We start from the raw sequence: 26635 nt of genomic DNA, 5'->3' as shown, positions 1-26635 counted from the left end.
TTAATCCTAACTAAATCTGACTTCATAACCTTCAATAAACCAATGCCAGACAAGGCAACTATGTCATTTTCTCCCAAATGTAAAATCAATAAATCAGGACAAACCCCTTGCTCCATTCGTTTCGCCAGCACATAAAGTAACTCTCCCCATCTCATTCCACTCTTTCCTACCCAACTAATCTTAATCTTAGCCCCATCCAGCCCAAGATGTCTCCCAAAAGGCCGCGATGAAGCTTGTTTCTCCGCCCAGCGAATGAAAGAGTGTCCTACAATCCAAACGGAGCACACCTTGTCGGGACCCCCAACACAACCTACAAGAAAAATATATGTTAATTGAACCGCAATATTGCGATATAAAAAAAACCTTACAGAGCTAAGAGAAAAAGCAAAAAGCAAAAAAGAAATATTAAAGAGAGTGGGTGAGGAAGGAGAAAGAAGCAATGAGGAAAAATTAAAGAGCAAGAAAAGAAAAATAACAGATCAGAAAAAACTCCTCAAAAGAAAACTACTGTTTAAAGGAACGCACATACCTCTGAAAACATCTGGATTTCCATCTTCCCAATTGTTTAATTAATTGATCTGATTTACCTACTCTCCTCGCCTCGGTTGCAGCCCCAATCCGAAAAGAATGAGTGCCATAGCTACTAGGATCCAAACCCAAACTTTTAACCGACATTCTCAACACCGATAAAAACTGAGCTGCCGACAGATGAGAACCATTTTCGTGAATGAATACAAATTTTGATGATTGAGGTAATATTGAAGTAAAAGCAAACCAACAAAGAACTGGGCAATCAATAGAATGTTTAGCTTCTAAATTCACTTCCTGGCCCCTCCCCAACTGATCGCCTTTTGAAAAAGGCAACCATATCCCAATAGCCACATCGCCTACTCTCACATGTTCATACAGAAGACCATCCCTCCCTCTTACCCCCAACAATTCAGAAATGCGAAAAGCACCATGAAAAAGCCAAGACATGCAAAGAGAAAATAAACGAGCCTCCCAAACGGAAGAACAAATGCCATCCAAACTATCCAACAAAGACCTCAACATAGTAGACGAAATAGGCCGCCGCCGATCACACCTGACCCCCCCGACCTGGCCCATCCAGCTAAAATCCTCCTACATAACTCGCCTTCCATTGGATCATAACCCCAAAAATACTTACCATAAAAAGAAACCCCCGACAACTTACCCGATATCGTAACTGCCGCCAGACCGGCCTCAATCTGCTGCATAACAAAGTGAACCGCATCGTCCTGTCTCCTAGAAATCACATCACAGCCACCCAACCGACATATTGCACCGGAATTCAAAAATTCCAACCAAGCCTGAAAATATGACCTCCTCGTCGACGGAGCAACAGACTGCTGAACGAGCTCCAACATTTTTAACCTCCTAGATCCCACAACTCCCCCGGTATGGCCGTCTTCTGGACATCCGCTCCCGGCGCCAAACCACGGAATCTCTGCCACTGAAAACGAGACAAGGCATCAGCGATGTCATTATTGATACCAGGAACATGACGAGCCTTAAACAGTATATTGAATTTTAAACAACAAAGCAAGAAAACCTTCAACAGCTTAAGTACCTTCTCATCTTTTGCTTTTTGAGAGTTGACCAAATGCACCACAGTTTGATTGTCCACATTAAATATGACATTACGATTGGCCAAGAACCGGCCCCAAACTGACAATGCAACCACTAAAGGAAAAAATTCTAAAAATGCAATGCTAAACTTAGCACGCTTCCAACTCTCAGGCCAAGCCTCCGCTGCCCAATGACCGTCCCAAAACACACCAAAACCATGAGCTCCGGATGCATCTGAGAATATCTGAATATGCCAAAACCAATCCTCCTCCTCCACAAGCATCGTCACTCCATTAAAATCCTTCAAAAACACAATCCACATCCGTAAATCATTCTTAACACATGCTTGAAGACGAATGTGATGATGCGGCAAAAATGCACCGCGCATAGCAAATCCAAGTCTGCGGCAAAACGCCCTGCCAACCCTCACCACTTTACATGCAAAATTCAAATGACCCAATAAAGATTGTGCCTGGCGCAATACCAACTTGGGTTTCCTCACTGCTTCCTCCAACATAGCAATCAACTGTTGTACCTTGTTACTGGGCAGCCTCACTTCCATCCGCACAGAATCCAATTCGATGCCCAAAAAATTTATGCAAGTATCTGGGCCTTCCGTTTTCTCTCTAGCCAGTGGGACCCCAAAACTTGACATCAAGCTCTGATATTCGTGCAAAGCCCTACTGCAGTCACCTGAATTAGCTCTGCCAACAAAGAAAAAATCATCCAAATAGTGAGTCACTGATCTGCCACCACCCTGAAACTTAAAACACCATTCCAAAAATGAACTAAACATCTCAAATAGTGAACACGAAACCGAAGACCCCATTGGCAACATCCTATCAACATATATAGAACCTTCAAACTGCATTCCCAGGAGAGAAAAATCATCCGGGTGAACAGGCAACAGTCTAAAAGCGGACTCCACATCTGACTTTGCCATTTCAGCACCTTTCCCGCACTTTCGAACCAGCGCAATAGCTTCGTCAACCGACGCGTAATGAACCAAAGAGTCTTCCGCTGCAATAAAGTCATTTACTGAAGCTCCCGCAGGCCAAGACAAATGGTGGATAAGCCTGAACTCACCAGCCTGCTTCTTAGGGACCACTCCCAAGGGAGAGATAGTCAAATTAGACAAAGGCCACTGCGAAAAGGGGCCAACAATCCTGCCTAAACTCAATTCTTTTTGCAGCTTAGATCTAACTATTTCAGGGTGTTCCCTCGCTGACTTCAAATTATTAGCCCATCTTCTCAACCTTGGGCCTTGATAACATAACCTGAAACCACCAGAAAAACCACTAAAAAGGACCTTAGCCTCCTCAAAAAGTGGATAAAACTGTAACCAATGAGCAATTGCTTCAAATCTAATGGGCGTAGGGCCCTTTACCTGCAAGCGGTTGAATATATCCCCTGCCTCGGTCCCCACCTCTTCCTGCTGTACCATGTCCAGCCCACTGCAACCCCCCAAAACATTGATAAACCGGGTGTCTCCCACCACAATTGGAGCAATCGTGTCTAAATCTACACTGCTGTCTATTGCATTGCCCGCTGTTGAAGGACCAACATGCCCCGTTAGATTGAAATTGACCTCTGGGACCGAAACCCACCCCGACATGGGTGGGCCGCCCCTGAAAGGGCTTATATTGAACAGGCAACCCGCTTGCGGTATGAGTTGTAGGCGCATTCCTTGCAGTACGCAACCACTGCATCCATAGTTCATTATCAATTTCACCCCACATTTTTGTAGAATCCATTGCTTTACGAGCCCTAAATTCTTCATCGTACCGAAACCACCCAAATCCTCCAAAATCCATCTGAGCTCGCCTCACAACGTCCATATATTTTAGCAGAGCCACGCAAGAGTCTTGATACTTTTCGCAATAAACGCTTGCATAAATCAAAAAGGCAGATGTCCAGTTTTCAATTGTGGTAGGTACTCTAGGCCGTCTAGCCAACTCCCATTCCTCTTCTTTTGACCCTTCTTTAGCCTGAACCTCTCTGTGAAGTAGTTTAAAAACATCAATAAACTCCCCTTTCCAAATTTTTTCCTTCAAACTTAGAGTGAGATGCGCCCCCAAAGGCATCGACACTCCCATGTAAGGCAACTTTTTACCTTTAACATTACCCCCCGCTGTCTCACCCCCCGCTACAGGGCTTGTAGTCTTATTATTGCCATCACCTGATTCAACTTTTTTCTCAGACCCATCCACATTGGCTCCACTTACCTCCAAATTACCATTCCCTTCCGTGATCGAACTCACCTGAATGCATGCATCCGCCTTAGACCTGTGCTCCTTTGAACCATCCAGTGCCCCAAAAACCCTTGCCCCACCACTACCTCCCCCACTTTTCCGAAATTCTCTAGCCCTCACCGATCCCACCAACCCAAGCTCACCTCTCGGAAAACCACCAACTGTTATGTCCTGTACGTGCGCCTTAGAGAGGCCGCCCTGAACCTCTCCAGACACCTCACCAGATCGACACACCCGGTGACGTGATGAGACTGTTTCCTCAAATTCTTCGTCGTAATCTAGTAATTCTTCTTCCATGGAAGCCAAACCACCACCAGCGCCCCGGCTAGTGGATGGCTCTGATTCGTTGACGCCAAACGTCTCCCCCGAAGTCGGGTAAACCGCTCCAGGTTTAACCCTCCCTTCTAACCGGTGTAATGAAGGCGCCCTGACCTTCACCGGCAAGCTCTGCTCTCCAACGATCCGCCCAGACCGCTGGTGAATCGCCTGTAACCCATGTTCGCCCGAAACATGGGACGTGTCACACCCAGAGGGGCCCACATCCACTACCATTTTACTCAAATCCAAGCTAACATATGCTCTGTCTATGGCACCAGAGCTACACCTCTCCCCACACACCGTACCTTTAAAAACATTCCCATCCTGATCCACTAGCTCAATCTGCTCACCCAATTGTAGATTGGCCTGATTACTTATCCCCCATGATTGCACTCTATGCAACATAGGGCTAACTACTCTAGGAATTAACTGTATACAACTGCCACCCTTCCTTCCACTTAAATCTGAATCATCTCTCTTTTCCTTAGATAACAAACTAACCTGGCTCACCTGAACCTCCTCCTCGTCGTCAGAAATAACCACAACCTCCTCTTCAAAACTTAAAACACTTGCGTCACATCTCGGGTTCGAAACCGACCTTTTATCTACCGAAAAAGCCGGCTGCTGCTGAAATTCAATGGGCGCCGCCATCTTGGACGTGCCTGCTAACGTCCCTTCCTCTAAATCCTGCCTCTCGCGCTCGGCGCTTGTTTTATAAGGCGCGCGAGCTTGATTTCTCACTCCGATTCGCGCATGCGCGAATCGAATCTGAGCCCCCATGCGGCCTCGCTTCGCCACCGCCGCATTCACAAAGCTTCTGCTACCCGCCGCAACACGCGACCGCAACGAGGATCCCTGCCTCCTAGGCAGCCTACAAATACCCCGGCTCTTCGACACGGCTAACGGGGGCCCTGGTAACACCACATCAGAAGTGTCATCACTAACGGGTAAGCGCGCCACTTTCCTACCGGTGGCACTCTTGACTCGAAATTTCCTCCCTACACTGACCGGTGATGAACAGGCTGCCACCGCAGCAGATACCCCTTCAGCAGAAAGCCTTTTAGGCCTTCGTAAACCCACCCAAGCCTCCTCGAGCACCCTTTCCCTCAATAAATCCTCCCGACCTTCGTCTTGTAAAACCTTTAGTGCTTTAACCACTTTGCTGGGTTCCATGGCAACCCAACAAATATATATACTATCACTAATAGAAGGCTAAACTCCGCCTACTAATGAAAATAACGCCCCAAATCCCCTACAAACTCCTGACAGAAACCCAACTCACGAAGACAAAAACGCCCACTGGGAGTGACAAACGGCCAAAGAGGCCGCCCACACCCAGCCCTAAAACACCGCCCCTTCCTGAAGCCCTGCCCAATCACACAAGCGTGCCGTGGAGCATTCCACTCCGGCCCGATAAACCCGGGGGGAGACAGGGCAAGCCCTTTGCTCCCCCCAAGTCCCCATTGTCAACTTACCGTGAGTTTATTATAGTCAGTCCATTCTTTAATGTTGGTTGGCATTATTGTCATTCTCATTTGCTTGCTTCTTATTCAATGGCTTGCCTTCCTCCTTTTGTGTTTGTCCATCCCATGGAGCATATCCTGTTTATGATCCTTTTGATTGGCTCACTTGTATTTTTCAACTTTTTACATTTAGGGAACTACTTTTTTTCTTTTTCATTCAGCACTCAATGAGAATGTGTGTTTTTTCTAGCTTTTTCCTTTGTGTGCGGCTTTCACCAACAAGGGCCTGCCCCCAAAGCAGACGTGCTCCCCACCCGTCCCAGCTTTCTTTTAAAAGCACAACTGTAGGAATACTTTTGCTGTGGTATGGCTGAAGAGCAGAGCCTTGGCTCACAAAGGCTTTTATGGTGCAGGGAAAGGGCTATTTGCTGCACTTACTCAACTGGCTTTTGATGTGGAAGGTGTACTTAGCATGAAGAGTCTCCTGGAGGCCCACAGGTTGTGCTTACTGGGCTCTTACAGAGAACCAGATGGGTGAATCCCCCGGAAAGTAAATTTCCATTTACATTCTGACAATTCCTTATTCTTTTACATTTCTGCTCAGAGTTTCTTGATTTAAAAAGTATTTGAAAAATTAACCATGCCTTTTATAAAGATTGAAAACATCGAATTCGGTGTAGTTGTGGGATACCAAAATGTATGTTTGCTTTCCTCCAGTATTTTGAAATGTTTTTACTTTTACTTTTTTTTAAACAATCTTTAACAGACAAACATTGGCAAAGCCCACAGCTAAGCACTCATATTATATAAGTGAGACCTTTTGGCTTTGCTAATGCTTGTTTTTCGGTGCACTAAACTGGTGAATGTGCTATAGCAGTTGTAGGTGATTATAGCTTCATGATTTTTTGCCTCAAACCAATTGTTATGCTGCTAATGTGTTATGATAGTTTAAACATATAACATGGCCATGTATTACTATAAAATGGAGATTTTCCTAACATGAAGGCAGGTTCACCACATTTGATGCTAATATGTTTGTTCTCTTCCAGCTTCTCTCTTTAAGATGGTGGGGGCATGACGACTTTAAAAGTGGAGGTTTAAATACTGCTTTGTGACAAATCCAGCTCGGAGGCATTTAGTTCCGGGAAATGAGCTGAACGAAATCTGCTTGTATAGAGCAGTGGTTCCCAACCTGTGGTCTGGGGACCCCTGTGGGTCTGCGAAGCTTCCTCAGGGGGTCTGCAACTGCTCAGAACATTAAAAAATATTAACAGATTAGGTCCCCAGTTTTCAGTAATGATTCAGTGGGGGGCCCCGGGTTCCAGTAATGATAAAGTGAGTGTCGACAGAAGTCAAGAGGTTGGGAACCACTGCTATGGAGGAAGCAGAAAGTAACAGAGGATCACATAGTGTGGGCTATAGACAGTGTTTGATGGAGAAAATGGTATGTTGAGTGGTCTTTTAATTTCCTTGTGCTTTCTGTGGTGAAATTACTCATGTGATATGATAAGATAATTATTTTGCTGGAACATTTCACCTGTTTTATTCTTAAAGAAAATGAATGACTGCATGAGAGGCTGAAGATGATCGGGCCTTGGATATGACAAAACAGAACTATTCTGTTCTGACTCTCTTTAGTTAGTTCCCATTCTGTGTCCCAATTATAAGCAAGCACACCGAAGGCGATAGTAAGAATTCACATTTAGTATTTATATTTATATTTTTTAGACTGAACAGAAGAGATACAGAATTACAGTGAAATTAAAAAGCATAGGTTCATTTTCCAATTACTGGAGTTGTTATTTTAAGTGGTTCAATTGCTCCGCGTCACAATAATGTTAACAGTGTTGGTGTCAATGGAGTGACTTTGTGATGTTAATGTTTCACTCGCTAAAATGACTTCCTTATCACCAAAATACATTTATTGGTATTCCTTTTCTAAAGTTCTAAAGTGTGTTTGTCACCTCACGTTGTATTACAACTAGGGGATTTGATGGGAGTATAGTTCCACATTACTCATGACGTGGATCAGACTGTCTTGGTCATTCAGACGCCCCACTTGAGGGAAGCATTTAATCTGAATGCAATCGAAAATACCTGGCCCTGGTGGCTCAGTTCACCACCAGGTGTTGCCCACTGGTGATTTGTGTCACACGAGTATCAACATTAAATCAAAAGTAGCTCACTCTATCAGGGGAAAACAATGACATCAGTCAAAATCGTTTTCAAATTCTAAAATGTTAGTGATGGTCATGGAAGGTTGCGTAGTTCATGGCTGAATGGATTTTTGAGTGGATGAAGAGCACAATGTAGTGAGGAAGTGACGAGGGGTACACAATCCCTTCTCACTGATGCCTCGGATGTTGATGGCCTTCTGAAATGCAGTAATGAGAACAAACGGATCAGCTAACTAAGCTCCTTTATGAACATATTTATTAATTGTGGCATGTATATGATACAGAAAAGCAAACTTTGAGACTATTAATCATGTAATCTTTTTAATGTTTTATTCAAAGTTGTATCGACACACTTGCAACTGATAGAAACAAGAGGCCCTGTAAGTAATCACTCAGAAGGGTTAGCAGTTCTTTTACTCACTTGCATAATCATTTTCCATTCCGATTACATTTCGTCTCTGCCACTTGATAGAATCCAGCGTCTTTAATATTGTATGTAGAATTTTAAGCATATACGACATACCACTACAAATCTGAACTAAAATTTGAAGTAGTCACCAAATTCACGTCGAAGTTTGAAACACCACTCTATCCTAAACGTTTGAACAATCTTACAGATGTTTTACTTTAGCCTTTCTTAAAATCAACCCCCTGGTTTCAAAAACTGTAGTTTCCAGAAACAAACTGTCTGGATGGCAGGCAACACATGCTCATTTTTATTACAGTACATGGTATGCAGCACTGCTCGCAAACTAGGCCTTTGTGACAGTAAGGTGCGTAAAACAGTACTCTAGGCACAAAAGGAAAATGGTTACAGACATAAAAAATATGCTCCAAAGTTGTAATATTCTTGGTCCAATTGGAGTCGATATGTTGTCTAGAGTAACTTTATAAATACACTTTTAAATAGTTCTAAGGCATTGAAAAAAGAAAGACATATTACTTTAAAACACCAACAAATAAACGTCTTTGAATTCATCAACAATAACTGGCCATAAAACTAAAATCTTGAGTGGATGTTCTGTTGCTGTAAAATTTAGATATTACCTATTTAATATCCTCTCCCTTTGTGCATTGCTCAAGATAAGAATAATTTGATTTCGGTATAGCATCTACATTTATATCATCTTCAATATGCTGCAGCCTTTTAATACACAAATAAGCCCAAAGATGATGATACAGGATGCTACCCGTGTGTTATTTGTTGTATCGTCATTGCCAGAAGTTAAAGCAAATGCCTCGTTATTTCACCAACAATCTAGTGATAAAACAAAGCTGCCCAATATGGGCAAATAAAATGGATAAGAAACGGCAGCCTTTCTGAATTTCTAATTGTACTTAGTCGTTTTTCACATTGAAAGATTTTGTATTCCCTTTTAAGTATACTTTTTACGTTTGTTTATTTGTTGTTGGTTCACTGCATTGTCTTTATTCAAGTCTTGTTTAGTTGACAAATGTTAAAATATTTAAAAATTAAGTTAATTACTTTTTATTGAGCCTGAAGAGGTTTTCCAAAATCCATTTCAAGAAAGTCATCTGGCACATCTTTGAAAACGTCTTTTTCTTTATAAGCCCCTTCTTCTATAGATTGTTTCGGCTTACATCTGCAGAGGCCATTCTTGCACGGCCTCAGTAAGGCCAGACACATGGCTGCCAGCGTCATGCCAATCGCACAGGAGTAGAATGCTGATGCGCAATTCTGTGTTGCATCTAGAAAGAAACCTGCAGTATGAGGATGGTATTGTACTAATTAGTCAAAAAGCAATCACATTTGTAACCGTCATCACATTACATAAAGCAATGTCTGCAATTGGAATAAATCCAAAGTCATAACTTTTTGTAAAATTCATCCTTTTTTTGTAGCTTTCGCATGGAAGCTTTCTTTCCATGCATTACGGATTTTTAAACCACAGTTCGTAAAATCTGTAGTATTTCACCAGCTGAATACTGCAGTATATTTAAAGCTACAGATCCCATCTCTGAGATGATATCTGGTGACCTGCAACTTTAGCTCCTATTAGGACTTCACCAAACCAACTAATCATTTTGTCCCTTGTGACATTTTGTACCACTTTCAGTAAAGTTTGATGGAGAGGGTGAAATCTTTAGTGGTTTTCTCAAAGAGATGGTTTCCTGTTTAGTTTGATTGAGATGAAACAAGTGAAAAACGGAAATACAGGTTCACCAAATTTGGTATATAAGCAAATGTACTCCACACTATGGCCCTAATTACGACCCTGGCGGTCTTCAGATTGCCAGGGTTGCTTGCGGTGGTGGTCTGATTGCCACCAAAGCGGTGCTCAGAGCGCTTTGGTGGCGGTCAAACCATCACATTATGACCGTGGCGGTTGGGCCACGGTCGGACTGCCAGCAATGCCAGTTTTCCTCCACTGGAGGGACTGGTGATGCTAGCGGTCCTAATCCGCCAGCGCAGTACTGCATGCAGTGCCGCGCTGGGGATTACGACCACCCTCTCTGCCAGCTTTTACATGGTGGTTGCGCTGCCATGTAAAAGCTGTCTGAGACGGGGTGCATGGACAGCCCCATCTCTCTTCCCACTGTCTGCTTTGCAGACAGTGAAAAGCGGGATGGGTGCTATTGCACACTACACACCGCAACATTGCTGCCAGCTCAATTATGAGCCAGCGTCAATGTTGTGGGCTGTTTCCTGCTGGGTCCAATGACCCAGCAGGGGACTCCTAACGGGGCCCACAGGAAGGCAGCTGCACTGGCGACAACCTGACCTGGGGAGTTTGGCTGGCAGGCTTTTCCACCTGCCAAACTCTTAATGACCCCTTATGTGTTTGCTTTGTAATGGTGAAATTCCAATCAAAGGTTTAAGATTATGCCCAAATCTATATCTTTCTAATGGTCTTGTGTAAGGTAAAGATATTAGCAGTATGCCATTTTAAGCCCTGCTACAAATAGCTTTTTCATTCGAAAAATCAGTAGAATGTTCTTGGAGAATAATCTTAAACTTCTGAATGGAATTTTGCTAGTTCACTTTAAGCCTTACATTTTAAACACTAAGCATAGTTTAAATTTGTTTTTTTAATTATCAGCAAGTATTTGGTCTCGAATTCTACTAGAATTCGAGATTTTGGGGAACCATAGTTGGAAATACTGTGTTTGATATTAACTTTCCATGTTTTAGCACCAGGAAGACTTTGACAAAACGTGAAATAATTAGATAAGTACAAAACGAAGATTGAGTTTCCATATTTTATATCAGAAATGCATTTAGAGTTGGGCTTCAGGAATCTGGATAAGAACTGGAAATCCAAGCTAGAGATTCAAAATATAATACTACTGCTAGCTTACCTAACTTTGAGGCATCAAAGATTCATGAATACAGGCCACTGGGATACACTGAAAGTACTTACATCTGGGCTCTTGAGGTTCTAGAGCTTCAGGTGTTGACTAAAAGGGGGTGCATCAGTGTCTACATTGAAGTCCACTGTATAGGGACTTAAATGTTGAGCCAGTACCTCCACTGGTGAATTTTGGACCACTGGGAACCTTTTAACCATATAGCCCCATTACATGAAAAATAAAAACATCCCAAACATACCCTTATTTGGTAGATAGAGGAACAGTCACAATTTCAATGATAATAAAGGTAAAGCCTACAAATTAAATAGTTGTCACAAAGTAAAAACAAAAGTTTTTAAGTTTAGAAAAATGGAAAAGTAAACATACCTCCAAGTGGTGAACTAGGCAACCCGGCTATGCTCTGAATGAAAACATACACTCCAACTGCTGAAGACATCTTCTCGACACTCACAACTTCATCATCTGCTAGCATTGGAATGTGGGTGCCTGCCACTGTTCCTAACATACATCCATAAAATGTGCTGCACACCGGCAGCCCCCAAAACTCCATGGCAAAGGCAATGAGAGCCAAACATAACAAAATGACAAAAATTAGCTCAATATAAATCTTGCGAATGGGCTTCTTACTAAGAATCCAGCCAGTGCCAATTCTTCTGAAAACTACAGTGATGGCCATGGCAGACACATGTAGGCAGAATGGTCTTTATCCATCCCATGACTCATACCCAGTGGAATGATGTACAGAGAAGAAGCAAAAAATGAACGTGTAGCAAAAAGGCCAAACAGTGCCTAACAAATAAAACTACACATTTTCAAAACTGAAAAGTTTAACAGTGTGACTTCTGTTTTCACCACGGATCCATGTGCTTCTTCCAGCATTTGGGCATCTTCCTGTGGGGCAACTTATTCCGTCTCTGGTTTCAAGTTTTCATTTATTTTTTCAGATGAGGTAGCTAGTTCGACTCCAGAATCCATGGAGTCAATGGAAGTAATTGATTTCTCATTTTCAAGTATGTATTTTGTTTCCACGCTCTCTTTTTTTGAGTTTCTTCTACTTGTACTTCTTTTTGGATTTTCATTGGTCGCAGTAGTGACCCACATACAACGATATTTAACTGAGGTACACCAACAAGCAGCAGGCTATGTCTCCAACCGAGGTGATCCTATAGAGCAGTGATAGATAAGGCGAGAAAGAAAATCACAGCAGAACCCCATTGTTTCTTATCCTCCAGACACGGATTGCAACAGGGTGTTTTCATAATGCATCATGTTTTTTTAAAAACCTTTAGGATGATATGCAAAGTTTAAGTACTGCCATAACGTGCCTACTGTACTGGTAATTTATACAACGGTATTAAAAAGCATTGTTTTTAAATTACATGTAGTCTAAGACATTAACTAAACGTGTTCCCTGTCACTTGCACATCCTTTGGTAAGGAGGGAGGAAGACTTATTACAATATTGATTATGTGGCAAGCTAACTTTGACAATCCTTGTGTAGTACACAATGCCATTATTGGGTACTATCTAGTGACTGTTAAGGGCTAAATCTACATGGAGGTGTTAACCTAACTTGAGTTCCCGAAAGAGCAGGTGATTTCAAAACCTTGGCTATTTGACCTAATGCTGAACTAGAATAAGTGGGGAAAAAGCTGAATATATTTTCTTTGTGTCATCCATATTCCCAAATTCTTGACATCTTTAGCCGATAACAACAGAACTGGTATTCATGTGTACACTGTTAAATGTATGAGATTAGAAGTCCTTCTCTAAGATTTTACTGCAATTATTCCCCTATCAATAGCAGTTGAGGGTAGAAGGAATATGACCTTCCAGCACTGGATCTACCTATCTTGGTATCCTTAGATTAATATTTTTTCCAGGATGATTCCAAAACTATTCTCTCAGCTTCGTTAAAGTGCAACTTCCCTAATTTCCTGAAAGGCTATAGAGATGATCATTCTCCTCAGCCCAGCATGAAGCAGTTTTGTTGCCTTACTCTGATTAAAACCTTGGTACAATGATAGTTTGTTGTAGGGGGAAATAACATTGGTTGCGCTTAGAAACTTACCTCGTAGTGGTGAGGGGTGGCCTATAGAACATGTTGGCAAGTTCGTTAAGCAACGGATAAGAGAACCTTTAGAAAATAAAGTAAAAAGAGTTTTGAAGGCAGAATGTACAAGGCCTGTAATAGATGTTAAGGTGTGTGTAACATCTAATCTAGATCCTGAGATAATTTGTTTTTTATTCAGGTTGGGTAGAGACGCATGGAAAAGGCTTGAGCGCTCTCTAAAACAATGCAAGGATAAAGAATTAGACATTCTAGGTCCATTAGCTAGAATATTTGACATGGTTTAACATGGCAGAAAAGACGCATATCAATGAAACTGAGGTGGATTTGGAATTAATACGAGAATGGTGCCACAGGGTAATTATCTTATGGGGCAATGCAAATGCTGAATTAATGACTGAGAGAAGGAAGGCTTTTTTAATGAAAAGAACCCCAAAGCTGGGTGTCATGGCAGGTAGAGAACCTAGCGAGGATGCAAAGGATTGACTATTCGGGGAAGGTTTCGTTAAAAGCCTAGGGAAATGTGTATCAATCTTCACAACATTAGACAAGGCTCAAGTAAATATAGGAAAGCAGCTTGGAAGAGATGTTTTTGGTATAGTAGGGCCAGTTGAGGGGGAATGTCCACTGGCAGAGGAATGCAAAGGTCCCAATACAACAGCAGGTATAAAGGATAAGGAAGAGGTTATCAGACATCAACAGGATTCTACCCAAATAGAGGTAGAGGTGGTTGCACAGGACAAACAAGAGGTACAAGACAAGGTCAGAATTATCAAGGATCCCAAGGTGAGTATGGAGATTATCACTGTTTTTTCCAAATAAAGGTTGGAGGACAATTGAAGTTTTTTGTGAAAGAATAACAAAAGATAACAAGAGACCCTTGGGTCTTAAATACAGTTCAAGATTTTGAAATATAATTTGTTGATCAACCTGGCAGGTGTCAGAAGAAAGAGAGATATGTATGAGAAAGGAACAAATGTTAGTGGTGGGTTCCGGAAATGAGAGAGTGTTGCAGAAAGGTGCAATAAAACAAAGAGATATGTATGAGAAAGGAACAAATGTTAGTGGTGGGTTCCTGAAATGAGAGAGTGTTGCAGAAAGGTGCAATAAAACAAGTAAAGGAATGTATGAAAGTATTCGTAAGCAGTCTATTTTGGGGAACAAAAAAAGAACAAGTGATGAAGACTGATTATAAATCTAAGAGAGCTGAACAAGTATTTGACTTATAGACATTTTCGAAATGGAGGAAATACACTGTTTGAGAGATATGTTATTGGAGGACGATTGGCTAGTGAAGTTGGACTTGCAGGACGCTTACTTAACTATTCCAATGGGGATGAACAGTCAGAGGTTTCTGCAATCAATTCCGTTGTCCTGTGTCTTCCTTTTGGTTTGTCTTCAGCCTCAGGGTGCTTCACAAAGGTGATGAGAGTAGTGATGGCCTATTTGAGAGAAAGAGGAGTAAGGTTGATAGTATATCTAGATGACATTTTGATCATGTCGCTAGTCAAAGAACAGTTGAAGACAGAATTGAATATGGTAAAGGATTTATTGGAAAAACTGGATTTCATTATAAAGTCAGAGAAGTATATTTTAGTTCCAGCGCAGCAGATGGAATTTGTAGGTTTCGAGGTAGACACTGTGAAAGTTAAGCTTCAACTTCCGGAGAGAAAGTGAAATTGATACAGAAGGAAATATTGCATATTTAAAAAAAGTATGTGTTTTCTTTTTTGTTTGTGCACAGAATTTTGTGTTGAAAGCTGATGCCAGTTTGAAAGGCTAGGGAGCACATCTGGGAAAGAGAGAGACAAGGAGGTCTGTGGTCAGGAGAACGAAGAAGAAACATATAAACTGTTTAGAACTGACAGCAGGTTTGTATGCTTTGAAGAGTTTCAAAGAGATTTTAAAAGGGCACACAGTGCTGATGAAGATGGACAGCATCTCAATTGTAGCGTATATCAATTGTTTAGGAAGGAGCTGTTCCCGAGGCCTGTCGGATTTAATAGAGGATTTTTTTATATTTTTGCATGGAACACAAGATTGTGTTAAGGGCGGAATATTTACCAGGGGGATTAAATACGATAGCGGACTAGAATTCGAGGAAATTAAGGGATTTTTTTGCGACTGGAAGTTGAATCCTTGTTTTTTCACAAAGATAAACAACATTTGGGGTCTGCTGGAAGTCTGCTGGAAGTGAAGCTTTTTTGCAGGCAGATTGGCTTACCAATTAGAGAAATATTTCAGTTGGTTTCCAGACCTGGGAGTTTGTGCAGTGGATGCATTTCAACAGATATGAAAGAGAGTGAGAGTGTATGCTTTGCCTCCTTTTGCAAAGATACAGTTTTTTTTTCTAAAGGTGAGATCAGAGAAGTATCAATTTGTGTTGGTAACTCCGTTTTGGGTGTCTCAAGTATGGTTTCCATCAGTAATGGAATTGGCATGCGAGATTCCATTTCTGATTCCAGCAGAGGAAGGTATACTAGAGAATGGTGTAGGACAGGAACATCCTTTAGTTTTAGACAGGATATTGAACCTTCTTGTTTGGAATATATCAGGAGATCTGTGTATTTCGAGGGACTTTCGAACAGGGCTGTTGAATTGCTCAAAGAGACTTGTGCTCCTGGAACAAGAAGAAGGTGTAAGGGAGTTTAGAGAATATGGTCTTGTTGGGGAATGGAAATGCATTAGGATCCCGTGGAGGAAGTGGTGAATTTCTTGTTTGAACAGTTTGAAAAAGGGCCAAGTTGCAGAGTTTTTAATTGTTATAGATCTGCTATTTCAGCAGAACATGTTCACGTGGATGGAAGAACAGTGGGGAAGAATACTATGGTGTGTAGTGTTGTGAAAAGCATGAGGTTAGAGAGACCTCCTAGGTCAAGCTATGAATTTTTGTGGGGTGTGAACTTGCTCTTGGCATTGTTTCAATGCTGGCTAGGAAATGGGTATTTGCATTTAAAAAGACTTTAAATTAAGAAGGCAACTTTACTCTGTTTGATTTCCTGTATAAAAATATCAGGTGTGAAAGCTCTAGAACTAAGTAATAAAATGAATGGGCCAGATGGAGTGTGTTTTGAAATATGGAAAAGAACGAAGACAGTGTCTTGTTCTATATTTTATCCAAAGTTCATATGATGTAAAAAAGTGTGTGTAATTGAATGTTTGAATTAATATGAAAACAGAATGATGGAATACAGGAAAGATGGAGAAAAACAATTGTTGATCTTATATGTGAGACCACATGGAGCTGTAAGTAATGCTACTACAGCAAAATTGGATTAAATGGGCTATGAAGCAAGCAGGTACTGATATTCAACAATTTAAGGTTCACTTTGTAAGAGGAGCAATGGCTAGTGAAGCCTACTTTTCCTGTGGAAGATTGGAGGAAATGTTGAAAGCAGCTGACTGGTCAAACGTAGGTACACTTGCAAAACATTACTTTAGACCTGAAAGGCATATATATGGCAAATGCAGTATTGAGGAGCTTTCAACATGCCTAGTGGTAGCCTTCGGTCTTGTAATGAAATGGCGATTTTCCAAGTGTAATGAATAGAGAATCAAGATTTCATTAAAGATATGGAGGCTAACATTATCCCTCCTGCAACTTCTTCCCATATATATATATATATATATGTATATATATATATATATATATATATATATATAAAGGAGTGTATTTTTACAGTATGTATGTTTTACGGAAATGGTTAGGGGTTTTTCATAGTATTTACTTTGTTTTATGTATTCAAAAATTCAAGTTATTGAGAATAGTATTTGTTTATAATGGTATTATTTTAGATGCGTAATTAAAAATTATGAATATAATTTTTGGTTGATAGAGAAACACAAAGAGGGAACAGAAGATACAAAGTTTAATGAAGTTTGCTGCATTAAAGAGGAGGAGAGTTCTCAGAAAGGGGTATTTATGGACTAGTGTGTTCTGTTTCTATTTTGGAATTGTTTTGTTTGAAGATTCTTTAAGGGTGCTTCAGGAGTGGCAATTAAAATATTTAATGCGTAATTTTACCCTCCGAGTCTTTAATGAAATCTGTTCATTACACTTGGAGAATCGCCATTGCCTCACTGACATGAAACGCATTCATATTTTTTTACGTTGTGAAATCAACCAGTGTTTTGCCAATAAATCTAAGGACATGATTATAGAGTGTTAGAGGGTCAGGTTTCAAAATCTGTTTTTAGGTCGAACCTAGGCAGCGCTTGCGCTGTCTCGTGAGACATGGTGTAATCAGTACAGGGGCTTAAACCTTGCCCATACACTTGTGATTGCTGGGTTCCATTGTCACTCTCGCTATCTTGCTTTTTATTTGTTGATGGCATGCATTCGGCATACCTCCTTTAGTGTTTATTCCTCCCCGAGCGCAGCGACCTAGTACACTATCCCTCCACTGGTTAGAAGAATAGCATGTATTTGTGGAACTTCTTTTTTGTTGTTGTTGTGAAAGGGATTAATATGCTTGTGTGTCTTCGCTTGTGTTTCCTAGGCCATGTTTAGCAAAGCTGGCAAATTTAACACCATCCTGAAGCTGTGCAGTTTGTAACTTTCACACAACGTTGCCTGGTTTTAAAATTTCCCACAATCGTGAATTTGCAAAAGATATTGCCCACAAAAAAGTTTTTGTTTTTTCTCACAGGAGAAAATGTAACGCAAAATTAAATGTTCTGGGAGTTTTATTTCTTCGGCTTTATCAAATTAGTGTAAAGTTTTGCCTGTCTTTTTTCCTGGATAAGTGTTACTTGAAGATATGGCATGAAGGAAAAAATGGAGAGGGCCGAGAAAAAGAAATCTACACGGGGATCACATCGAAGACAAGCAGACAGACAAAAAAGGCAAATTTTTAAACTGCATTTTCATTCTTTGCAAATTTGCCTTAAATTTTCGTTTAGCAGCAAAACCTCAGCGGACTTGGCAACATTTTTATTTTTTAATTCAAAACATTTCGTATTAAAATCGTTTGCTTTTCTGAATGTCCCGAAAACATTTGGAAGCAATAAAAAACATATTAATTTAAGCAACTTTTGAGTGAAAAAATATATTGGAGTGGAGCTTGTGAAATAAACAGCTATTTTTTAAAAACACAAATGATGCCAACAGTTGTAATTTCTAAGCACATTCTGTTCAAATTTGATATTTATCAAAACGTGTAAATAATTAAAAGCATCATCATAAAATGAGTTCACACCCAGAGTAACAGCTTATTTTCAAAACACCTGAAAAAAAAATCTATATCTAAACTACTTCGCAGTTAAGGAAAAAGCAGGGCATCCTTCCCAAAGTGCTGGTTTTCCACTGTAATTATTTCCGATTTTTGACAACAAATTCAAAATAACGTATGTAGCGCCTTCCACCGCAGTGTGGCAGTTCTTAAGCGCTCCGAGAAACAGATCGAAATATTTCCCAAATTAATCAGTGCTACTCATTGGCCGGGGAAGGACGAAGGTTTGAGTGGGCCCTGACGTAAATCGAACGTGTGACTGGAGGGTCACGCACAGATGCTAACACCAAGCCGTTAGCTCTGGGCCACCCGTTAACTTTAATGACATAGGGGGTCATTACAACCCTGGCGGACGGTGTTAAAGCTGTGGTAATACCGCAAACAGGCCAGCAGATAAAAAAAGGGAATTATGACCGTGGCGGAAACCGCGAACATAGACAGCCACTTTAACACTCCGACCACCGTGGCGGTACAGACAAGCAGCGCGGCGGTCACCGCCAACAGACAGGCGGAAGACAATGTACCGCCCACAGTATCACAACCCGCCAATCCGCCACCTTTTCCGGGGCGGATTCACCGTGGATAAAAACACGGCGGAAACAGCTTCTGCAATGGGAAAACGCTCACCTCAACACACTCCACGAGGAAGGAGGCCACCATGGAGCCCAAACTACAAATACTCCCTGCGCTTGTCTTCCTGCTCCTCTACCAACACCAGCAACGTAGGCGCTGAAGACAACAGTGAGTACTGCACCTACGACATAGGGGAGGGAGGAGGCAAAAGTCAGGGACACATACGCAACACCCCCACTCCCACCCCGACCCTCACCCACTACAACACACACACCAATGCATTTCCAAACAGCTCAGTAAAAACCCACAACCCCCCCGGAAGAATGCAAAGACAAAAGGAAATCAGTTCAAACATTGTAATGTATCAAAATACAGTAACCAAATATATACAGATATATATAAACATTCGACAATCATACATCACGATTAGTACTGCAGGTATGCACATATCAATGTCCGTGGACCACTGGGCCCACAATGCATGGGCGAGGCCCACACTAGATACCTGTCCACAAACGGAGAGAACACTGCAGGGGCATCAGATAGAAATACAACAGGCACCTCAGGGGGAAGGGAAGGGGGGGCACCTCAGCCGGATTACAGCACCACGCCAGATCCACAACGGGGCTCCATGCCCATTGATGTATCCTGGGGAGTGCAAAGCCACAGTCTCTCAAGTCTCTACAGTGGGGGGCTTGCCCACTGGACCATCCTGGGGAGTGCAAAGCCACAGTCTCTCAAGTCTCTCCAGTGGGTGGGTTGCCCACTGTACCATCCTGGGGAGTGCAAAGCCACAGTCTCTCAAGTCACTCCAGTGGGTGGTTTGCCCACTGTTTTATCCTGGGGAGTGGAAAGCCACAGTCTCTCAAGTCTCTCCAGTGGGTGGGTTGCCCACTGCTTTATCCTGGGGAGTGCAAAGCCACAGTCTCTCAAGTCACTCCAGTAGGTGGTTTGCCCACTGTACCATCCTGGGATGTGCAAAGCCACAGTCTCTCAAGTGGATAACAGTCTCCACTGGTTCTGGAGGGGGACTGGTGCCCAGAGTGCTTCATCCTGTGAAGGACAGACAGAGTGGATGCAGGTCTCCACTGGTTCTGCAGGGGGACTGGTGCCCAGAGTGCTTCATCCTGTGCAGGACAGACAGAGTGGATGCAGGTCTCCACTGGTTCTGGAGGGGGAATGGTGCCCAGAGTGCATCACGCTCTCCGTGACGGTCCCAGTTCCATCACTGTCCCAGCTGCACATGGGCTAACGATGCTTGATTTGGCGGTTTTTGCCCTGTTCAGCGGTCTTCACCATGGCGGTCTTTGCCCTGTTCAGCGGTGCTTGCCTTTGCTGTCTCTGACCTGTTCAGCGGTGCTTTGCCATGGCGGTCTTTGCCCTGTTCAGCGGTGCTTTGCCCTGTTCAGCTGTCTTTACCATGGCGGTCTTTGCCCTGTTCAGCGGTCTTCACCATAGCGGTCTTTGCCCTGTTCAGCGGTGCTTGCCTTTGCTGTCTCTGACCTGTTCAGCGGTGCTTTGCCGTGGCGGTCTTTGCCCTGTTCAGCAGTGCTTTGCCCTGTTCAGTGGTCTTCACCATGGCGGTCTTTGCCCTGTTCAGCGGTGCTTGCCTTTGCTGTCTCTGACCTGTTCAGCGGTGCTTTGCCATGGCGGTCTTTCCCCTGTTCAGCGGTCTTCACCATGTCGGTCTTTGCCCTGTTCAGCGGTGCTTGCCTTTGCTGTCTCTGATCTGTTCAGCGGTGCTTTGCCATGGCAGTCTTTGCCCTGTTCAGCGGTCTTCACCATGGCGGTCTTTGCCCTGTTCAGCGGTGCTTGCCTTTGCTGTCTCTGACCTGTGCAGCGGTGTGTAGCATGACGGTCCCTCAGTGCCCAGCGCGGCTGTGGCTGCCGGGGCCCTCCAGGTCACTGACTCTGGCGGTGGTCTCCGGACCAGTGACGATACTGCTGCCCTCCAGAGCACCGACTCTGGCGGTGGTCTCCGGACCAGTGACGATAGTGGTACCCTCCAGGGCACTGACTCTGGTGGTGGTCTCCGGACCAGGGACGATACTGCTGCCCTCCAGGGCACTGACTCTGGCGGTGGTCTCCGGACCAGTGACGATACTGCTGCCCTCCAGGGCACTGACTCTGGCGGTGGTCTCCGGACCAGTGACGATACTGCTGCCCTCCAGGGCACTGACTCTGGCGGTGGTCTCCGGACCAGTGACGATAGTGGTGCCCTCCAGGGCACTGACTCTGGCGGTGGTCTCCGGACCAGTGACGACAGTGCTGGCGGTGGCGTCCCGGCCGGCGGGGAGAATGGCGGCCTTCTCCGCCGTGCTGCTCTTACCAGACTTTGGAGACTTCTTCTGCCCCTTCACCACCTTGGGAGGAGTCACAGCTGACTCGGCACTCCCCCCGGGACCCTTGTGAGCTGTTTTGCCGGCAGGAGTCTTCACCCTCTCCCGTCGGCCACTTTCCAACTTAAGGTGCTTTACAGGGGGTGGACTGGCAGTGCTTTGGCTCCGTGTCACACTGGCTGCCCTGGTGGCCGGTGCATTCCACACACCTTTAACACGCACCACTGGTACCAGACTTTTTTTGGCTGAGGTGCTACTACGGGACCTATGAATTGGAGGGGCGGGGGTGGTGGGAAAGAGGTCAACGTTGCTGAGGAAGAGTTTCTAACGAACACTGGGATGGGTAGCTGGAGGGGGTCTGGGAGTGGAGGAAGAGGAGGTGGTTGTAGGAGGTGTAACTTTAGGTGATTTGGGAGCAGAGGCAGGTACTGGAGGCTGTCGTGAGGTGGATGGATGTTGGGTGTGTGGGTGCCCGCCTTTGTGGACTTTGGGAGGGGGCGTCACAGACACACTGGGAGTGGACACAGGGGAAGTGTAAATGGTAGTGGGGGTGGTGAGTGCAGGTGAGCGGGTGTGGTGCTGGGTGTTCTGGTGCGAGTCCTAGTGCCTGTAGATGTAGTCCATGCAGGTGAGAGTGTAGACGACACTGGGAGGGAGGAGGGAGACGACGACGAGGGGGACACAGTGGAGACAGTGGATGTTGCTGTGTCTGTATGTGGGTGATGCTTGTGTGAGTGCCTGTGGGATGTGTGGTGCCTATGTTTGCCTGAGCTACTTTTGTGTGTTGAGGTGTGTGCATGCTTGTCTGATGGTGTGGTTGGGATAGGCTGGGGTACAGGGGATTGGGTCTGGGTGGAGGAAGTTGGAGGGGGGAGGCTAAAACACAGGGACAATGGCTGCCGTCGGTGCTGAGGCCAGAGATTGCAGGGTTCGATGATGGGCAGCCTGACCAGAATGAATGCCCTCCAGGAATGCATTAGTGTGTTGCAACTTCCTTTCTACACCCTGGATGGCATTCACAATGGTAGACTGCCCAACAGTGAGTGACCTGAGAAGGTCAATGGCCTCCTCACTGAGGGCAGCAGAGGTTACAGGGGCAGGGGCTGAGGTGCCTGGGGCAAAGGTGATGCCCACCCTCCTGCGTGAGCGGGCACGGAGCGAAGGCTGAGGGGCTGCTGGGAGGGTGGTGCTGGTAGGGGGGATGGCGGCTGTACCTGTAGAAGTGGGGGGCACAGATGGTACCGCCACCACAAGGGAGCTCCCATCAGCGGACGATCCGTGTCGCTGTTTGCTGATCCGGTGACCGACGTGAAGCTCCCCTCGCCCTCCGTCCCACTGGTGTATTCAGAGTCTGTGGTGTGGCCCTCCATGGCCATCTAGGATGCAGCTCCCTCGTGCTCCGGTGCCACTGTACCTCCGCCTGATAATGCTGATGCACAAACGAACAGGGAGAGCACAAAAAGTGGGGGGGGGACAGAAGAAAGACAGGTTGAATGCATGGCTTACCGCTACCGTTGGCGGACAATACAGACACAGCAGCCCCCTGCACTATGACGTGCTCTTGGCCTCTACAGATGCAATTCCTGGGATATGGCCTACATGGCTATGAGTGTCATCTGTCCACACAGATGACACAGGGGTATGTATACCTGTACTTGGCACTCTACAGAGGTGGGGTGTAGGGCCACAGGGCCATGCCTTACGAAGGGGCCTAGTCTACGTAACTCGCCCTGGCCTAGGGAAACTCCCAGCCCTCCTCCCCCACCCAGACCCCTCCACTGCACGCAGAGTCCGCAGAATGAGTGTACTCACCCCCTTGTGTCTGCTGTGATGCCCTCAAGCGCCCATCCAACTCAGGGTAGGCCACCGCCAGGATCCGGAACATCAGGGGGGTCATGGTGCGACGGGCACCCCTCCCACGTTGGGAGGCCATCCCCAGCTGAGCCTCCGCCGTCTTCTTGCTCCAGCGGCGAATGTCCTCCCATCTTTTACCACAGTGGGTGCCCCGTCTCTGGTTGACCCCCAGGGTCCGTACGTCCTTGGCGATGGCACGCCAAATGTCCTTCTTCTGGTGGGCGCTGACCTACATGACATGTACAGGGGAAGAAGAGAAGTCATTACTGTGAGAAAGTAGCCTCTTTCTAGCCTTGTTACCCCCACTTTTGGCCTGTTTGTGAGTGTATGTCAGGGTGTTTTCACTGTCTCACTGGGATCCTGCTAGCCAGGGCCCAGTGCTCATAGTGAAAACCCTATGTTTTCAGTATGTTTGTTATGTGTCACTGGGACCCTGCTAGTCAGGACCCCAGTGCTCATAAGTTTGTGGCCTATATGTATGTGTTCCCTGTGTGGTGCCTAACTGTCTCACTGAGGCTCTGCTAACCAGAACCTCAGTGGTTATGCTCTCTCATTTATTTCAAATTGTCACTGATAGGCTAGTGACCATTTTTACCAATTTACATTGGCTTACTGGAACACCCTTATAATTCCCTAGTATATGGTACTGAGGTACCCAGGGTATTGGGGTTCCAGGAGATCCCTATGGGCTGCAGCATTTCTTTTGCCACCCATAGGGAGCTCTGACAATTCTTACACAGGCCTGCCACTGCAGCCTGAGTGAAATAACGTCCACGTTATTTCACAGCCATTTTACACTGCACTTAAGTAACTTATAAGTCACCTATATGTCTAACCTTTACCTGGTAAAGGTTAGGTGCAAAGTTACTTAGTGTGAGGGCACCCTGGCACTAGCCAAGGTGCCCCCACATTGTTCAGAGCCAATTCCCTGAACTTTGTGAGTGCGGGGACACCATTACACGCGTGCACTACATATAGGTCACTACCTATATGTAGCTTCACAATGGTAACTCCGAATATGGCCATGTAACATGTCTAAGATCATGGAATTGCCCCCTCTATGCCATCCTGGCATTGTTGGTACAATTCCATGATCCCAGTGGTCTGTAGCACAGACCCTGGTACTGCCAAACTGCCCTTCCTGGGGTTTCACTGCAGCTGCTGCTGCTGCTGCCAACCCCTCAGACAGGCATCTGCCCTACTGGGGTCCAGCCAGGCCTGGCCCAGGATGGCAGAACAAAGAACTTCCTCTGAGAGAGGGTGTGACACCCTCTCCCTTTGGAAAATGGTGTGAAGGCAGGGGAGGAGTAGCCTCCCCCAGCCTCTGGAGATGCTTTGTTGGGCACAGATGTGCCCAATTCTGCATAAGCCAGTCTACACCGGTTCAGGGACCCCTTAGCCCCTGCTCTGGCACGAAACTGGACAAAGGAAAGGGGAGTGACCACTCCCCTGCACCTCCCCTGGGAGGTGTCCAGAGCTCCTCCAGTGTGCTCCAGACCTCTGCCATCTTGGAAACAGAGGTGCTGCTGGCACACTGGACTGCTCTGAGTGGCCAGTGCCACCAGGTGACGTCAGAGACTCCTTCTGATAGGCTCCTTCAGGTGTTAGTAGCCTATCCTCTCTCCTAAGTAGCCAAACCCTCTTTTCTGGCTATTTAGGGTCTCTGTCTCTGGGGAAACTTCAGATAACGAATGCAAGAGCTCATCCGAGTTCCTCTGCATCTCTCTCTTCACCTTCTGATAAGGAATCGACTGCTGACCGCGCTGGAAGCCTGCAAACCTGCAACATAGTAGCAAAGACGACTACTGCAACTCTGTAACGCTGATCCTGCCGCCTTCTCGACTGTTTTCCTGCTTGTGCATGCTGTGGGGGTAGCCTGCCTCCTCTCTGCACCAGAAGCTCCGAAGAAATCTCCCGTGGGTCGACGGAATCTTCCCCCTGCAACCGCAGGCACCAAAAAGCTGCATTACCGGTCCCTTGGGTCTCCTCTCAGCACGACGAGCGAGGTCCCTCGAATCCAGCGACTCTGTCCAAGTGACCCCCACAGTCCAGTGACTCTTCAGTCCAAGTTTGGTGGAGGTAAGTCCTTGCCTCACCTCGCTGGGCTGCATTGCTGGGAACCGCGACTTTGCAGCTACTCCGGCCCCTGTGCACTTCCGGCGGAAATCCTTTGTGCACAGCCAAGCCTGGGTCCACGGCACTCTAACCTGCATTGCACGACTTTCTAAGTTGGTCTCCGGCGACGTGGGACTCCTTTGTGCAACTTCGGCGAGCACCGTTTCACGCATCCTCGTAGTGCCTGTTTCTGGCACTTCTCCGGGTGCTACCTGCTTCAGAGAGGGCTCCTTGTCTTGCTCGACGTCCCCTCTCTCTGCTGGTCCAATTTGCGACCTCCTGGTCCCTCCTGGGCCCCAGCAGCGTCCAAAAAGGCTAACCGCACGATTTGCAGCTAGCAAGGCTTGTTGGCGTTCTTTCGGCGGGAAAACACTTCTGCACGACTCTCCCCGGCGAGAGGGATCCGTCCACCAAAGGGGAAGTCTCTAGCCCTTTTCGTTCCTGCAGAAACCTCAGCTTCTTCTGTCCAGTAGAAGCTTCTTTGCACCCGCAGCTGGCATTTCCTGGGCATCTGCCCATCTCCGACTTGCTTGTGACTTTTGGACTTGGTCCCCTTGTTCCACAGGTACCCTAGATTGGAAATCCACAGTTGTTGCATTGCTGGTTTGTGTCTTTCCTGCATTATTCCTCTAACACGACTTCTTTGTCCTTAGGGGAACTTTAGTGCACTTTGCACTCACTTTTCAGGGTCTTGGGGAGGGTTATTTTTCTAACTCTCAATATTTTCTAATAGTCCCAGCGACCCTCTACAAGGTCACATAGGTTTGGGGTCCATTCGTGGTTCGCATTCCACTTTTGGAGTATATGGTTTGTGTTGCCCCTATCCCTATGTTTCCCCATTGCATCCTATTGTAACTATACATTGTTTGCACTGTTTTCTAAGACTATACTGCATATTTTTGCTATTGTGTATATATATCTTGTGTATATTTCCTATCCTCTCACTGAGGGTACACTCTAAGATACTTTGGCATATTGTCATAAAAATAAAGTACCTTTATTTTTAGTATAACTGTGTATTGTGTTTTCTTATGATATTGTGCATATGACACTAAGTGGTACTGTAGTAGCTTCACACGTCTCCTAGTTCAGCCTAAGCTGCTCTGCTAAGCTACCATTATCTATCAGCCTAAGCTGCTAGACACCCTATACACTAATAAGGGATAACTGGGCCTGGTGCAAGGAGCAAGTACCCCTTGGTACTCACTACAAGCCAGTCCAGCCTCCTACATTGGTTGTGCAGTGGTGGGATAAGTGCTTTGAGACTACTTACCACTCTTGTCATTGTACTTTTCATAAGAGAAAAATATACAAAACAA

General features: G+C 45.0%; 1 protein-coding gene and 1 pseudogene across 6 annotated transcripts in view; one reads left to right on the top strand and one right to left on the bottom strand.

Annotated features, from left to right (window-relative positions):
- ARSG (arylsulfatase G) overlaps nucleotides 1-26635 on the top strand; it is a 1341775-nt gene that overhangs the window by 238437 nt on the left and 1076703 nt on the right. The gene's annotated exons all lie outside the window — the stretch shown is intronic.
- LOC138246996 (monocarboxylate transporter 7-like) lies at nucleotides 9290-12392 on the bottom strand (annotated as a pseudogene).

This window comes from Pleurodeles waltl, chromosome 7 (genome assembly GCF_031143425.1).
Source record: "Pleurodeles waltl isolate 20211129_DDA chromosome 7, aPleWal1.hap1.20221129, whole genome shotgun sequence".
Classification (NCBI taxonomy): domain Eukaryota; kingdom Metazoa; phylum Chordata; class Amphibia; order Caudata; family Salamandridae; genus Pleurodeles; species Pleurodeles waltl.
This window is presented reverse-complemented; position numbering and strand designations above follow the sequence as displayed.